Source organism: Cryptomeria japonica, chromosome 11, assembly GCF_030272615.1.
Source record: "Cryptomeria japonica chromosome 11, Sugi_1.0, whole genome shotgun sequence".
NCBI lineage: Eukaryota > Viridiplantae > Streptophyta > Pinopsida > Cupressales > Cupressaceae > Cryptomeria > Cryptomeria japonica.
Genome location: NC_081415.1, coordinates 223357265 through 223372068, shown reverse-complemented (window position 1 = coordinate 223372068; position 14804 = coordinate 223357265).

Below are 14804 nucleotides of genomic sequence, written 5' to 3'. Positions count from 1 at the left end.
GGTCATATGGTGGGCTAATAAAATGATATATTATTTAAAGTTATGAATAGAACATCAATAGTTTAGTTTGATATAGCTAAGTTAGACCATTGTCAGCATAAGAGAGACTCCAAGCGAACAAACAATGAGGCTTCACTAAAAAGCAAGTGTAAGAGCTTGACCTAACCCTAAGAGTGTTGCCTTTCTAAAACATATGATGCTATTAAATTTGTAAGGTTATAGGACTGATCTTGATTGTGACTATAGGAATTACACACTTGATTTCTTTCATGGGTATGTACCTTTCCAAGCCTTTTGACAAGTGATGATCATCATATACTACCACTGCCATGCTTACAACAAACTTTAATTTCTTTAGGTGACAGGCATTTGTGTAATAATATGGGAACTCTCGCATACCCACCGCTATCATTCTAGAGTACATCATCTATGTTACTCTCCCTCTTTCTCTTCCTACTGGTTATTTCCTTCTGAAAAACATATTGCAGGTACTCTAACTCGTCATTTTTCTTTGTTGACACTATTTTTCCACACCTACTCACTCATTAAAAACACATTTAAGAAGAATATTGCTGCAGGTTTCCTTGTTTGTCGCGGTAATGCACCCGAGGTTCAATTTCAGACCCTATTCCTCCTATTCAATATACACACACAAATCCATCAGTCAATTTTCTTAGGACAACATACATGATAAAAATCAAAGAGGAAGTTGTAGACAAGAAATAAATTCACTTACTTCTATAGAAGTGCAGACACAATTGCAGTGGGGTATGGAGGGAGGGAGGGAGAGAAGAAGAGAGAGAGGGATGGGGTATGGAGGAAGGGAGAAGGGGGAGAGAGGGAGAGAGAGAGAGGGATGGTGTATGGAGGAAGGGAGAAGGGGAGAGAGAGAGAGAGAGAGAGAGCGCCTTGTATGCACTTGAGAGGGGGGAGACAATACACTTATATGTGTATATATATACTTAATATATTATATATATATATACATACATATATATTATATATTATATGTATATACACATTATATATATAATATCATATTATACACACACCCAAAATTTAAACAAACTTAGCGCGTACATACTATTTATAATAAATATAGCGCATACGCATTGTTTATAGTAAAAATAGAATGTACGCGCTTCTTACACCATAAGTACCCCATATGCACTTTTTATAACATAAGTACCCCATACGAGCTTTTGACTATTTAGGCTTGGAAATAGGCCTGGATGACAAAGATGCAGTTTGGAAGTTTGATTTCTCTCCATTTCTCTCATTTTAGGCATGTTTTATTTTATCAACTTGGTTTATCAACTTTGTCATCATCAAGTTTACACTTCATCAAGTGGATATTTCTAAAATTACCACCATATTTTAACCCATCTTCTGAGCTTTCTAACCATATAATTTTTAAAAAAATTTGAACAACAATAACATATTAATATTGAATTTCTTTTATCAGTGTCTCCATAGTTCTCACAGACATAGGTGCACCATTTTTTTAATAACTTTTGAAATATTTATCCAAATTTTAAAAACTTAATATATTATTGTAGTGCACTTGATTCTTTACAATTTTAACTTTTTTTTTGTATTTGGTTAAGTGCACAAAGATGGTGGTCAAAAAGGGGGGTATAAGTGGACACTTTTGTTTTGAAATCAGGTGAACCTGAACTTGGAGGCAAAATTTGAAAGTCATCCACTCAAGATATGAAGATAATCAAAGAACAAATATTGCAGTACTCTGAATCTAGTTTCCAAACTACTAAACTTTTTCAAAATTGGATAAGATTAAGGGGGTCAAATCCTTTGCGCACAAAAAACTGACCCTGATTTTTTCTGAAAAACATAACATAGTGTCTGACGTGTGCATCACAAAAGTCATAGTTAGATTTAGTATTTTGACAAATCCTTTGGCAAAAAGATAGTTAAGAGTGAGCACTAGAAGATGTGTATTTTTTTGTAATTTTTTGTTGAGTATTTGTTTTAATGATTTTTCCAATCGAGCACATCCTGAAAATTAGGTACTTGTTCATAGCGCGAAGCATAACTTGCACAAAACTTGAAAATACAATTTTTTAAAAAAATTATAAAGAATCAAGTGCACTACAATAATGTATAAATTTTTTTAAATTTGGATAAGTATATCAAAAGTTATTCAAAAATTGGTGCACCTTTGTCTGTGAGAACTATGGAGACACTGGTAAAAGAAATTCAATAATAATATGTTATTGTTGTTCAAATTGAAAATAAATTATATGGTTAGAAAGCTCAGCAGATGGGTGAAAATATGGTGGAAATTCTAGAAATATCCACTTGATGAAGTGTAAACCTGATGATGACAAAGTCGGTAAACCAAGTTGATAAAATAAAACACGTCAAAAATGAGAGAAATGGAGAAAAATAAAAATTCCAAACCATAGCTTTGTCATCCAGGCCTAAACAATCAAAAGCGCATATGGGGTACTTATGGTGTAAGCAGCACGTACGCGCTATTGTATAATATGATATTCTATATATAATATGTGTATATACATATAATATATGTAATATATAATATGTGTGTATACATATAATATGTGTATAATATGATATTGCATATATAATATATATAATATGTGTATGTACATATAATATATAATATATGTATATATATATAATATATTAAACATATATATACACATGTAAGTGTATTGTCTCCCCCTCTCAAATGCATACAAGGTCTCTCTCTCTCTCTCTATACACCATCCCTCTCTCTCTCCCTCACTCTCTCCCCTTCTCCCTTCCTCCATACCCCATCCCTCTTTCTCTTCTTCTCTCCCTCCCTCCCTCCATACCCCACTGTAATTGTGTCTGCACTTCTATAGAAGTAAGTGAATTTATTTCTTGTCCGCAACTTCCTCTTTGATTTTTATCATGTATGCTCTCCTAAGAAAATTGACTGATGGATTTGTGTGTGTATATTGAATAGGAGGAATAGGGTTTGAAATTGAACCACGGGTGTATTACCATGACAAACAAGGAAACCTATAGCAATATTCTTCTCGAATGTGTTTTTAATGAGCAGAGCAATTATAGAAAACAATGTCAAAAAAGAAACATGACGAGTCATAGTACCTGCAATATGTTTTTTAGAAGGAAACACCAGGTAGGAAGAGAAAGAGGGAGAGTAACACAGATGATATCCTATAGAATGATAGTGGTAGGTATGTGAGATTTTCCATGTTGTTACACAATGCCTGTCACCTAAAGAAATTAAAGTTTGTTGTATGCATGGCAGTGGTAGTAAATGATGATCATCACTTGTCAAACATATTGGAACGATACATAGCCATGAAAGAAATCAAGTATGTAATTCCTATAGTCACAATCGAGATCAGTCTTATAACCTTGCAAATTTAATAGCATCATATATTTTAGAACTTAGGCAGTACTCTTAGGGTTAGGTCAAGCTATTACACTTGCTTTTTAGCGAAGCCTCATTGTTTGTTTGCTTGGAGTCTCGTTGTATGATGTTCTATTCATAACTTTAAATTTAATATATCATTTTATTAGCCCACCATATGACCCCTTAGGTGTCATTAGAGGTCGTATTGTTTCCTAAGAGGTCATATGGTGTCTTGTGACCCCTTAAGACCCCTCGGGATACCAATGACCCATAACAACACCATATGGTGTTCTAAAGGGTCCTATGGTGTTCTATGACCCCATAGAACACCATTTGGTGTCATTATAGGTCCTTTGGTGTTCCATGACCCCTTAGGACAACATTTTGTGTCGTTATAGGTCCTATGGTGTGCTAAGGGATAATATAGTGTCATATGACCCCTTAGGACACTCTATGACCTCTTAGATGTTGTTAGGGGTCATATTGTGTTCTAAAGGTCATATGGGGTCCTAGATTCGACATCTCTTCCTCTCCCTCCCTCCTCTCTCTCTCTCTCTCTCTCTCTCTCTCTCTCTCTCTCTCTCTTCATCCATACCCCATCCCTCTCTCTCTCGCTCTCTCCCCTTCTCCCTTCATCCATACCCCATCCCTCTTTCTCTTCTTTTCTCCCTCCCTCTTTCTCTTCTTTTGTAATTCCTATAGTCACAATAGAGATTAGTCATATGGTGTCCTATGTCCTTTCTCTCTCCCTCTTCCTCCTTCCCTCCCCCCTCCTCTCTCCCTCTCTCCTTCCCTCTACCTTCCCTCCCCCCTCTCTCTCTCTCCCTCTCTCTCCCTCTCTCTCCTTCCCTCTCTCTCTCCCTCTCCCTCCCTCTCCCTCTCCCTCCCCCCTCTCTCTCTCCCTCTCCCCTCTCCTCTCCCTCCCTCCCCCTACTCTCTCTCTCCCTTCCTCCATACCCCTTCTTCTCTCCCAACCTTCCCCCTCTTCTCTCCCTCTCTCCCTCCCTCCTTCCCTTTTGCCCCCCTCCTCTCTCCCTCCCCCTACTCTCCCCCCATCTCTCTCTCTCTCTCTCTCTCTCTCTCTCTCTCTCTCTCTCTCCCTCTTTCTCTTCTTTTGTAATTCCTATAGTCACAATCGAGATCAGTCATATGGTGTCCTGTGTCCTTTCTCTCTCCCTCTCCCTCCTTCCCTTTCCCATCTTCTCTCCCTCTCTCCCTCTCTCCCTCCCTCTCCCTCTCTCCCTCCCTCTACCTTCCCTACCCCCTCTCTCTCTCTCCCTCTCTCTCCCTCTCTCTCCTTCCCTCTCCCTCCCTCCCCCCTACTCTCCCTCTCCCTTCCTCCATACCCCTTCTTCTCTCCCACCATCCCCCCTCTTCTCTCCCTCTCTCCCTCCCTCCTTCCCTTCTGCCCCCTACTCCTCCCCCCTCTCTCTCGCTCTCTCCATACACCTTCTCTCCCACCCTCCCCCTCTTCTCTCCCTCTCTCCCTCCCTCTACCTCTCTCCCTCTCTCTACCTTCCCTCCCCTCTCTCTCTCTCTCCTTCTCTCTCCTTCTCCCTCCTTCCCTCTTTCTCTCCCTCTCCCTATCTCTCCCTCCCTCCTTCCCTCCCCCCTCTTCTCTCCCTCCCTCTACCTCTCTCCCTCTCTACCTTCCCTCCCCCCTCTCTCTCTCTCCCTCCCTCTACCTCTCTCCCTCTCTACCTTCCCTCCCCTCTCTCTCTCTCTCCCTCTCTCCCTCTCCCTCTCCCTCTCTCTCTCCCTCCCTCTCCCCTACTCTCCCTCTCCCTTCCTCCATACCCCTTCTTTCTCTCCCCCTCTCCCTCCCTCCTTCCATTTTACCTCTCTCTCTCTCTCTCTCTCTCTCTCTCTCTCTCTCTCTCTCTCTCTCTCTCTCTCTCCCTCCCTCCCTTCCTCCATACCCCTTCTTCTCTACCACCCTCCCCCATCTTCTCTCCCTCTCTCCCTCCCTCTACCTCTCTCCCTCTCTCTACCTTCCCTCCCCCTCTCTCTCTCTCCCTCTCTCACCCTCTCCCTCATTCCCTCTCTCTCTCCCTCTCTCGCCCTCTCCCTCATTCCCTCTCTCTCCCTCTCCCTTTCTCTCCCTCTCCCTCCTTCCCTCCCCCCTCTTCTCTCCCTCTCTCCCTCCCTCTACCTCTCTCCCTCTCTCTACCTTCCCTCCCCCTCTCTCTCTCTCTCCCTCTCTCTCCCTCTCCCTCATTCTCTCTCTCTCTCTCCCTCTCCCTCTCTCTCCCTCTCCCTCCCCCCTCTCTCTCTCCCTCTTCCCTCTCCTCTCCCTCCCTCTCCTCTACTCTCCCTCTCCCTTCCTCCATACCCCTTCTTCTCTCCCACCCTTCCCCCTCTTCTCTCCCTCTCTCCCTACCTCCTTCCCTTCCACCCCCCCTCCTCTCTCCCTCCACCCTACTCTCCCCCCCTCCCTCTCTCTCTCTCTCTCTCTCTCCCTTTTCATTCACATCTTTTCTACTATCAATAGCGCGTACAGGGTACTGAAACTATTAGTTCACTGCCCTGCCATAACTTTTTTAAGGCAAAGGAGCATGTATGTGGTACTTATTACTTGTAAGCACGTATGAGGTACTGAGACCATTATTCGTTACCCTGCGATAACATTTTTTAGGCTTAGGAGTGCGTACGCGCTACTTATTAGTCAAATATGGGAAAAAAGAATATCATTGGGCTTGTCAACATTTTATGGACTAACAACATGTACGTGGTTTATAAACATAGTTTTAGTTTCCCAAGAGCCTCAACGGCCTCAAAAGAAATTTTTGAGATCATTGAAGGCCCTACTGGAACCGTGTCTGCACTTCTATCAGTGTTTTATACATAGAAGTAAGTGAATTTTTTGTTTTTGCATGATTTCAAATGATTGAATTGTTGTTCTTATTAGTTTTGTCAATATTATTGTGCTTGTTTAATAGTTTGATTCAAAAAAATAATGATAAGATGTATATTTATGGTTATTTGTTTGTTTATGAACTTTTGTTTACATATATATGTAATATGATTCTATTGAAAACAACCGATATCAACCATGGGAAGGAACAAGCAATGAACGATGGAACAATGAGAGGCTCAAAAGGAAAGACAAAGGCATTGTATGAAGAAATTGCACGACATAAGAACAATGGGAGAAGAAGGTATGTCATCCTCAATATCTCAATTTGATTTACCAAATGAATACAATGCACCTAATGCAATTGAAGAAGAGACATTTGATTTACCATTTGAACCTAATGCAATTGAAGAAGATACCACATTGAATAATCAATTAAATTATGACCATATTACACCTTCTCTACTTGATGAATTGAATGTACATAATGCAACGATGTTAACACCTCCTAGAATCATTCATAGGAAACCAAAGTATCTAATTGACATTGATGAGAATATATTGAAGTCAACGTCCAATAAAATGAATGAACGAACTTGTAGGAGAATGGTTAAAAGAATATGGCAAAACTATTTTAATAACTCAAATCAAACTACAAGATGCCAATTAATTGTTCAAATGATTAAAAATTTGAATGTTAGAGAGAGAATGAAAATTCTAGGCCTAAGATCATCTAAAAGTAACAGTGAAAGAACTACTTTGAGAAATATATTTGATGCATATCAAGCTATTGGTTCAAAATCATGTACTAAAGATTCTAATGCTACTCGACATGTCATTACATCAACCATAATGAGAAAGAAAATAAAATAAAATCATTTGATAAGCAAAACAAGTAAGTCATTAAATGTTAGTAGAACAACATTAAGTAAAGCATTAAAGAGGTAGGAAAAAATAGAGGAACCTAACAGTAATTCTCTTTGGGCATTCTCGGGTAGACTACCACACAAAGACAAGGTTGTTGTTGATGTACTAAAAGCATTAATTGAAAATTTTTGGCATGACAACATATGAGTTTTGCCCAACGAAAGAGATGTTGTTAGAAGGCGAATTGGGTCTACAAATTGTGAGCCACATGCCAAACACTATTTGGATATGACAAACTAAATTTTATGAAAGATTCCTTCAAAAGTTTCCTAAAATAAGAATTTCTCAGATATTTTTTGAAATGGCAAATCCTTTTTATATTAGATTAATCATGTACGCACCATGTGTTGTTGTAGGATGCATATTGAATTTTCCATGCATTATGATATTTTTTCATCATATTTGTTCTACTTTGCACACTAACGATGTTTTGCAGGAATGTAATATACAAGAACCTCCTAAGTCAGTAAGAGAATTTATTTCAAGTGTGGTATGTAATAGACATGATGGTTGCATTTATTATAAGATGCCTTGTTTGGAAGGTTCTTGTGCTATATGTGGTGGTTTGCAACATTTACCAAGATGCGTACATTTGGAGAGAACACATGAAATTGGTATGAAACTAGTTTCTTTCAGAAAATACAAGACAGTCACATATGGAGTTAAAGATGGAAAATATTTGAAGAGATGTGAGCTAGTGAAAAATAATATGTGTAGCTCAATTTATGAAAATGTTTCAAGAGAAACTAGTTTATGAGTATAATGCATACACATAGAGCTCAATGGTTAGATGAGCAATTCAAGTTATGTAAGGACACATTTCCTCTTGACACCATTGTCTCTATCATTGATTTTTCTGAACATTATACACTAAAACCTCAAAATGAAGTGCAATCCATGTATTATCACTCTACATAAGTTTGTATTTTTGTACACATAGCATTCATGCATGCAGACGATAGCATAAAAGAGGATAGAAAGGTTGTAAGAGAGTATCACTTCTACATAAGTGATGATCTTACTCATTCATCAGAGTTTGTACAAGGATGCTTTAAAGTTTTCTATGATAGTTTAAAGGAAAGGAACATACAATACAACCGACACTTAATATGGTCAGATAATTGCACCATACAATTCAAGAATGTAAGGATGTTTTATTGGTTGACAAGGATGCATATGACAAGCGGTGTACAATATTTTTGGAATTTCACTGAGGTTGGACATGGTAAGGGAGAGCACGATGGTGTAGGAGCATGTGTCAAAAGAGCCCTAGCTAGGGAAGAATTGAAGTACAAAGGTGGTGCTAAGTTGATAGATGCAGAAACAATTGTGCGATGGTGTAAGTCTACGATGGATCCAAGTAATCCAGGTACATCAATGGTTCATAGATCTGTTTTTGGTTGATCACTGAATTTAACATTGAAAACTATCTAGATTGTTGTACAATTGCAGGATCGATTGACATGCACTCATTTATGAGTTCAAATTCAAGTTCACTGGTAATTTATATGAGACAGATGGTATGTTTTTTCTATTCATGCATGTATTGTTTGTGGGAAGAATGTGAATCACAACAGTGGGTTGACAAATGGTCTTGTAGACCGTTGGTTCCCATTGATTCATATCAAATTCCCAAAGCACTACAATTGAGCCAGATGGAGACATCAATGGATTTTGACCATGTATCTGACCTAGTGAATTCAGGTGATGTTTTGAGTTAATTTTTTTGCAAGTATTCTTTTTGGTTAATTTTGTTGTACATCATACTTTATTTTTGGTATTAATTAACACTTTGTAAAATGCAGGTCATGTGTATGTAGTTGTTGTAGAAGAGAACAATGAAGAAGGAACATATTACTATTTGTGTTGTTGTGTTGAGCCTAAAAGAAAAATGACAACCACAATCATTGACGAAGAGGGTATTGAGTACCCAATAGGATCTGTTGTCATGATAGGAACATGAATTTGAAGATACCCTATCAAGAATTCTGATGTTTGATTGTTCGAGGACTTTGAAACACATAGACATATTCTTCATTTCTCTAACCTTGTTGTTGCAACAAATATTCATTTGATGAAGTATTGTGGTAGACCTCATAACATGAATTTATGGAAAGTTCATGAATCTGACCATGAGGCAATACTTGATACAATACGGGTTAGAGCCGATCCTGAAGGCTCACTTGATTGATTCTATGGTTCAAAGTAGAATGATTTTGAGAATTTTATATAAATCGTCGACGAATTGTTCTATATTCATTTTTTGTATATATAAATGCCCATGAGCTGATTTTTACAAGTGTAGAGGCATAATTTTGTATATTTAAATGGCAATGAGCTGATTTGTACATATGTACATACCAAATTTTGTATATTAAAATGGCGATGAGCTGAATCACACATATTGTAATTCCAAATTTTGTATAAAAGCCCATGAGATGATTTGTATATTAAAATGGCAATGAGTTGAATCGCACATATTGTAATGCCAAATTTTGTATAAAAGTGCATGAGATGATTTGTAAGACATTATTTTGTATAATTAAATAGCCAAGAGCTAATTTGACCATATTTAGAAGCAAATTTTTGAATAATATGTGACAATGTTTTGTGACTATTTTGTGTGTCAATGTTTTGTGACTATGTTTTGAGTATATGTGATGTGTCCCTGGTGAATCATGAGCATTCTTGATTCTTGTATAATCATGGAGAATTATTTGAGTCATTATCGGGTCATAGGGGTCATAGATTGAGACTAGATACAATTTGAGCAAAAATTGTCATTGTTGTCAAAAAAATTGTTAAAAAAGTTGTCAAGCAACTTCTACAATGTGTCGATAGGGTATGGTACTCGACGTTCTGGTGCTTTGGAATGCATGATAGGGGCATGCCTAGTGTAACTTTCCCACTTGGATGTGCTCGTGATGTCAATTTGTGCACACGACGAACCAAATCAATTCTAGCCAATCTGGCAACTTTGCATTGCATGCAACTAATGGTTTTTGCAGCAGGTGAAAAAATGCTACCAATTGAAAATGTCTTTGACTCGTCAAAAAATGAGATAGGCCATTATAGAGGAGCCTCACACGACCCCATGAGTTCAAACGGATTGACCATATGTGTCCTAGATTTGAAGAAATAGTCCATCAAATTTTGACAATTTTTTGGACTCAGGGCACTTGAGAGATCGCACCGGTACGGTATAACTCTCGATGTTCTGATGCTTTGGGATGCACGATAGGGGCATGCCTAGTGTAAACCTTCCCACTCAGATGTGCTCATGATGTCAGTTTGTGCACACGATGAACCAAATCAATTCTAGCCAATCTGGCAACTTTGCATTGCATGCAACTGATGATTTTTGCAACAAGCAAAAAAATGCTACCAATTGAAAATGGCTCCGACTCATCAAAAATCGAGACAGGACATTGTAGAGGAGCCTCATGCAACCCCATGGGTTCAAACGGATTGACCATATGTGTCCTGGATTTGAAGAAACAGTCTATCAAATTTTGACATTTTTTTGGACTCAGGGCACTTGAGAGATCGCATCGATACGGTATGACTCTCAATGTTCTAGCGATTTGGGATGCATGAAAGAGGCATGAATAGCATAAACCTGTCAACCCGAATGTGCTCGTGATGTCGTTTTGTGCACACGATGAACCTAATCAATTCTAGCCAATCTGACAACTTTGCATTGCATGCAACTGACGGTTTTTGCAGCAGGCAAAAAATGCTACCAATTGAAAATGGCTTTGACTCATCAAAAACTAAGACATGCCATTCTAGAGGAGCCTCATGAGACCCCACAAGTTCAAACGGATCGACCATATGCATCCTGGATTTGAAGAAATAGTCCGTCAAATTTTGACAATTTTTTAGACTCAGGGCACTTTAGAGATCGCACCGGTACAGTATGACTCTCGATGTTCCAGCACTTTGGGATGCATGACAGGGGCATGCCTAGCATAAACCTACCCACCCGGATGTGCTCATGATGTCATTTTGTGTACACAATGAACCAAATCAATTCTAGCCAATCTGGCAACTTTGCATTGCATGCAACTAATGGATTTTGCAGTAGGTGAAAAAATGCTACCAATTGAAAATAGCTCTGACTCGTCAAAAATTGAGATAGGCCATTATAGAGGAGCCTCACATGACCCCATGGGTTCAAACAGATCGACCATATGTGTCGTGGATTTGAAGAAATAGTCCATCAAATTTTGACAATTTTTTGGACTCAGGGCACTTGAGAGATCGCACTGGTATGGTATGACTCTCGGTGTTCTGGCACTTTGGGATGCATGACAAGGCATGCCTAGCATAAACCTTCCCACCCAGATGTGCTCACAATGTCAGTTTATGTACACGACAAACAAAATTTGACCATTGCGAGCATGAGGGTGCTCTCGCACCAAACACATATTGTTGTTTATATTCATATTGTTGATTACATATGCAAATATTCATTTAAATTTATAGAAGGGCAGCCACCAAATACAACTAATACACAATAATGAACTAAATACAAAGAGTTTTGTAGGGTTAATTCAACATTTTAAATTTTTTATCAAATCATATTCCACGATTGCAATGTTTTATATCATATATTTTTGTTGTTTATATTCATATTGTTGATTACATATGCAAATATTCATTTAACTTTATAAAAGGACAACCACAAAATATAATCAATACAAAATAATGAACTCAGCACACATTTATTGGATCGAATATCGATATTTATATATATAAAAAAAGGCATGTCTGCCAAGTCAATACAAGTATTACAAAAATGTGGCATATGCCATGTCCGAATCGATATACAATAAAAATTTAGAATATATCTACATGTATTGGTCATTCTATGACCAAAACTAACACTATATGATCCTAAACTTGTGGTGGATCATCAAAATCAAGCCTCTTCGATGTAGTACATGGCTCTGTAGATGGTTGCAAAACCACAATTCAAAAGCCAAGTTAGAATTCTTTTGTAGAAAATAGTTCACAATTAACAACATAACTATGCATTTAAATTTAACTCCTTTGCAATTGAAATGTAGATTACCTCATTGGCTGATCTAGGAGCTAATGTCTTCGTTCTCCTCTCCTTGTCACTCTTAGGAGTTTTCTTGAAGACATACTTAAATGGATCCACATTATGGCCCTACCGCGAAGGGGTCTATTGTAGATTAAATGTACAATTAATACATTGTACTAACATAAATATATGAAAAACACTTACAAGATATAATATAAAGAATAATGGCGTACCTATACCTAAGATGCTTCTCCAATGGACTGAGGATGGCTCACCATCGATGTAGAAACTGTCACTATTACCTATACAAAAAATGTTCAAAGATTAAATACAATTAATATAATGATAAGTATTGAAGGTTAAAAACAATTAATTTTACATATCAAACAAAAGTGTACTGGATCCTGAGATGCTTCTCCAGTGCAAGGAGCAGGGTTCGCCATTGAAGAAATAGGTATGGATATTTCTTGTATGAAAAAATTATAAGATTATAATATATCACAAGTTCACATGTACGCGTGCATATAATCATGAAATCAAGAAAATAAAGTAGAGATACATACCTCCGCCCTCTCTTGATCCATGGGTGAATCAGGTGCATTCAACAAATCCACATAGCTCAATGGCCGCTATACATGTAAAATAGACAAAAAATGCTAATCAATCTACAAACCCCAACTAATACTTGATTTCAACATTTTCAAACAATTTTAAAACTAAAAATATGTTCAATTACCTTCTTCCTACATTTTGGCATCTTCGAGGAATTCTTTTTCTTAGGATGAGCTCTAGACGTGGAGGGGGTACCCCAAAAAAAAAAAATTAACATGAGATATTAGTACAGATAATAAATTAAACATAATTTTAAAAATCTAAAATGAAATGACTTGCATATTCCATCAAAATAATACATAAAATGGTTGTACAAAATATGATACCATATAGCCTTGTAGGCCAAAATTGACTGCTGAGAGCATGATGTCATCAATCTGGGACATTTCGTCCCCTGTCAACACCTACAAACTAGAAATTGGACCAAGCATTAAAGATAGTTAGTATATCTTGTATTTTTTTTGAATTCAAAGTGTACTATTCTATTTTAGCATGTTACAAAATTTATACCTCAAGCATCAAAGTTGCAACTATAGTAACTGGGGGAGGAGTATGGGATGTCGTTGCTACATCTTGAAATGCATATTATTTGTCTCAATTTAAATCGATGTATAAATGAAAATTCATTTATGTAATTACAAATTTAAAGTGATTGATAAATAAAATGCTATGAATTCAAATCAACACACCTGTGTCTGTGGCTCATAGGCAAACACCATGTCCATCAACTCTTGCATCAGCACGAAATCCTCAACTGTGTGGGCCTGACATCTACTCCCACAAATCGTTCATAGATGATATGAGGATCCATTTGCACCGGCCGCATCATCTATCCTCGAGCATATCTCTGAGCAACTGACACACATATGCTGGATGGGCTCTCTGTCACCACCTAATGGCTCATCATCCAATATAATAGGGTGTGCTAATGACATCCCATGCTGGATGATGGCACCAGTCAATGTTGTGGCCACCTGAAGAGTCTGTAGCTTTGTCAACTCTTTCAGCTCTATTGGGACAACCTAATGCACCTTGGGTTTGGGTGCTAGGGGGTAGCGAATCTCCGCGGGTAATCGCCTATGGGCTCCAGGTCTATCTTGGGCAGAGCCACCACCTCTACCATGGAACTCTCTCATGTCAAAATAGTTTGGCTGCACATTGAGCACAATATCACAATATACTTTTCTCAAAAAATATAATGGCACCTCATAATTATTACAAGGTAGATCATCAAAGACCATCTACCACCTCTGCCAAAAAAGATTCTTCATGTGCACATTGGAACACCAATGTATGGGAAACCTCTTTGCATTAAGAGGTAATGACTGACCAGTTTTGGGATCAATAAATAGGGTACATATTTGTTGTTTAGTAATATTTTTCTCTTTTACTCAATCATATGATAGCCCATCAACATAGAATTGATGACACCTATCCCTAAAGCTTCCCTATTTGGTAATTTGTGTGGAAACAACTATGGCACCACTAGCTAATGTTTCTAGGCTAGTGGCGAGGGATTGATGATGCTCAAGTGTAGAAGTTTTCAATTTAACAATCAGTTTATTGATTTTAGACATATTTTTCCCTAACTGATTAATTAATTGCTCATGTGTTTCGGGTGTGCGGTCAAAAGGAGGAATTGGGGGTTGTTCTTGTGTGTTTTTAGGAGGTGCATTTGGTTGTTCTTGTGGGTTTTCAAGAGGTGCATTTGGTTGTTCTTGTGGGTTTTCAGGAGGTGCATTTGGTTGTTCTTGTTCTGGATTAGAAGAATCTAGTTTTTGAAACAAAAAATGAAAAAACCTAATCAAAATTAATGAAATTAAATTCAAAATGTAAAATAAATTGAACAAACAAGAAAGAAAGACAAAAATAAACAAAAACTAACCTTGATCCATAGCTTGGAGGAAAAATCTAGCACCCCGTTTGCGGTTTAGGAGAGGAAATGGAAAAAAATGAAGTAAAAAATGCGC